Here is a 4,082-nt window from a genome sequence, read left to right on the forward strand (position 1 = left end):
TTATAAATTGCTAGAACTTTTCATGTGTATTAGGAGCCAATTATTGAACAATAATATAATTATAATGCATTTTAATATAATATAATTTAAGAGCCGTAATCGTCTAGTGGTTAGTACATTGAGTTGTGGTTGCAATAACCCAGGTTTGAATTCTACGCACGGCATGTATATTTTTTTTCTTTTACAGAGAGATAAACCTGATCTGTAGCTCCTTAAATAATGAAACACAACAATAACATTAAACTACACATTTTCTTAAGTATTGTATTTCTATTGTAAATTTTAGTTTGACCCCTACAGAACAAATTCTAACAAGAAATTTATATATGAACATTCACAGATATACAGATTGTTTAACAGTTCATAATGTTCTGATACTACGGTCACTTAATAACAAATACGCCATTAAATAAAAACATTTAAACAAAAAACACCTCTCATAGTTACTGCTGATGTTTTCTTTTAATTTACATGTAAAAGAAAACGATTTTACTTTACACTAATGTTGTAACAAAATTAAACAGAATTACTCAGCATCTTTGGACAACAACTCATTTGAACGACATAAATATATGTAGTAGTTTCATGGCTAATGGTTTTTTATATTGCAACAGTTTTAAATTAAAACATACTTTCGTATTTATATGTGTAATTGCATTAAAAATATAGTTCTACTTTGCCTTCTTTCTATAAATATACGCACGATAAACATACCAACAATATCTACAGGCAAGGCGTTCATTAATAAGTTTGAAGACAAAATAAACTTGTGGATAAATGATAAATGCATGTGGTAGTTTCATGGTTTGTGGTTTCCCATATTGCAACAGTTTTAAATTAAAACATACTTTCGTATTTGTAATCACATCAAAAATGTAGTTCTACTTTGTCTTCTTTGTATAAATATACGCACGATAAACATACCAATAATATCTACAGGCAAAGCATTCATTAATAAGTTCGAAGACAAAATAAACTCGTAGAGAAACTGTAAAAACAAATAACGTAGGAAAAAAGAACCAGAACGTGTCGTCATTGAAATATGGCAATGTGTTGTGGGCACAACAACTCAGATTCGAATTGCAAACACGGATTGTTTTTTTACCTAAAAAAAGCTGAAGTGATATCTACAAACACCTTACGACTGATTTCGGTGGGTGTTATCAGCTCAAAAGTAGATACGGTAAACGCACGTATCTCTTACATAGTTATAAAACAATCTGGGGATCTTACAATCATCTGGTTTAAATGAATGAATTTCTTTTCAGTATATTCGCTTTTTTTCGTATTTTTGTTTCCATTTTAATTTCAACCTGTTTGGTGTTTTCTGACTTGTGATATTTATATACAAGATGAAATTTTCAAGAAAAATGTCACTCTCAACGTTCAAAGTGCAAAATAATTTTTAAAACTCTACGCATTGGCTTTTTGTCATAAGCTGTACAATCTGATGAAGAGCGCTATCTCGTAATGCCATCTTCTTGAAATAAAAAATATAAAACTTAGCGATTGTTTAATCTGTTCTTGAAGTTCGTAACGTTTTCGTTTATAAAATTAACTATAAATTTTCACGAAAATATTTATAAATGTACTCGCTTGAAATGATCAATAACGCTTTTGCATAAGTTTTCTAAAATTATGCGCCTGATATTATAAACTAAAATCTACAAAATGTAGAGATTATCTTAAATCTCTCTCTACAATTAAATAACCAGAATATTCTTGACTTTCAGTAAATAAAAAGTTTTATAGCTAATAGAAAGATGTGCAAATAAATGGTCTGAACATATATCACATAACTTCGTGCCTGACACGAAAATCAAATGAAGGTCGAAATAATTCAGTTTTAAAACAACAAGATAACAATTTTGTATAAAATTCAATAAAACTGTTTGATAGAATATGAAGAGGCCTAGTTTCCTTTGGGCTCATTTCACTGGATGATGAAGATATTTCTTTAGGTAATACATTTTATTAATTAATTGGTAATTATTCGCAAAAATAAATTCTACAGTTTAAAAACAAAATAATTTGTTAGCAGTCGTTCCATATTAAATAATATTATTGTACTATTTTGTCTTTCTTACTTTTATTGATGTAAACATGAACATTACGCAACATTAAAGTATAAGCTATTGTGTAATTGCTGTCTGAACATACAAGAGGATGTTAACTGAAGTGTCCTATGTCTATTAAATCAAAATAACCAAGTCGTGATCATCTGGTGGTTAGTACATTGGAAGTTTTGTTTGATGTTATGGTAGCATTTCATTTTGCCTGTTTAATATTATTGGTACTGTTCTAAATGCTACGTAATAATTGTTTTTGGTAATTACTGTCCTTTGTTTTACAAGCGTTAAAGCATGTTATTGATATTAATTTTATGAGTAATTAACACAGTTTGGTGTATTGTATTATATGTTTATACTTCGCTTTATTACAGAGGTTTAAATAAATAAAGAAAAAAAACAACGTTGTGGCTGCACTAACCCAGGTTCGAATCTGGTCACAGCAATTAAAATTAATAAATTATACAACCGTAAGACGAACTATCTCCTTTTTATAAAAATTACTACTGATATTATTTTAAATTATTTCGAATAAAACAAAAACTAGCCTGAAAACTGATCTACGTCATGTTTACTGTATGGAAATATGGGGAAAGTTCGAATAAAGAAACATTGAACAAATGTATAAATATGAATGTTCAGATGTTAGAAAACTGCTTGACAAACTAGAGAGAAGACATCTAATGAACACCATTCACCACATTTTATCGTAAGTTGTTTGCCAGCACATTGTAATTTTAGAAAAAAAAATCCTTCTTTGGAATTTGAATAAGGGTTATTGTGGCCACAACACATTACCATAACAATTCAATGACGGTATTTTCTGGTTGTTTTTCCTTTGTTATTTATTTTTATATTTTCTCCACGAGTTTATTTTGTCTTTAAACTTATTAATGAACGCCTTGCCTGTAGATATTGTTGGTATGTTTATCGTGCGTATATTTATACAAAGAAAACAAAGTAGAACTACATATTTGATGTGATTACAAATACGAAAGTATGTTTTAACTTAAAACTGTTGCAATATGGGAAACCACAAACCATAAAACTACCACATGCATTTATGTCGTTCAAAAGAGGTGTTCACGTATTCAAGATGTTCAATAACTCTATGTTTAATCACAGTTACATCATTAATGTATTGTTTGTTTGTTTTTGAATTTCGCACATAGCTACTCGAGGGCTATCTATGCTATCCGTCCCTAATTTAGTGGTGTAAGGCTAGTGTAGTGTTTTTATTTATGACGTATTTTTTATTAAGATTCCATTTTACCAGAATATTATGAACTATTATACAATATTTGTATCTGCGAAGGCTCATATACAAATTTTGTGTTATAATTTATCCTGTAGTAGTCAAATAAAAATTTACAGTAGAAAAATGTTTTAAGAACGTGTGTAATTTAATACCATTGTTGTGTTTCATTATCTAAGGAGCTACAGACTTATAAAAAATAAATTTATAACATATAACTACATAATATAGATCGGTATAAGATAGAAAGTATAATGTGCCATGATTGTATTTGTTAAAGGACATTCACTATAACTACCAAATATTAGTTTCTAATCGTGATCACAGCTTATTACTAAATTATATATAAACTGACGAGATTGTAAAGTATAGCCTGTTAAATGGTTTGGAAAAATAAACATCTGTAATAGATATTTCCATTTTCATTACTATTTTAATACATAAAAAATTTATGCCGTGACCAGGATTCGAACCTGGGTTATTGCGGCCACAACGCAATGTCCTAACCACTAGACGATCACGGCTCTACTGTAAGATTTCTGTTTTATTGTTTACATAGGTGTGCCTATGAATTTTCTCTTATGCCAACGCTCCACTTTTGATTTTTCAGCTGGCGACTGTTCTCGATTTCTATGTTTATTTATATAACCCGTAAACAAAGTAGAACAATACCCTCAACTTACCCTCTCATTTTATACAATGCACTACCGTGTCCACAATTGCATTATGTTGAGTAACTTTATATTTTTTTTTATATC

At 29.2% G+C, this 4,082-nt stretch overlaps 1 non-coding gene across 1 annotated transcript; it reads right to left on the reverse strand.

The window, feature by feature from the left end:
- Positions 1 to 3,776: 3,776 nt before the first annotated feature.
- Positions 3,777 to 3,848, reverse strand: TRNAH-GUG (transfer RNA histidin (anticodon GUG)). The gene has a single exon. It is a non-coding gene; the product is annotated as a tRNA-His (tRNA).
- Between the last annotated feature and the right edge of the window lie 234 nt (positions 3,849 to 4,082).

Source organism: Tachypleus tridentatus, chromosome 11 (genome assembly GCF_004210375.1).
Source record: "Tachypleus tridentatus isolate NWPU-2018 chromosome 11, ASM421037v1, whole genome shotgun sequence".
NCBI classification, from domain to species: Eukaryota; Metazoa; Arthropoda; class Merostomata; order Xiphosura; family Limulidae; genus Tachypleus; species Tachypleus tridentatus.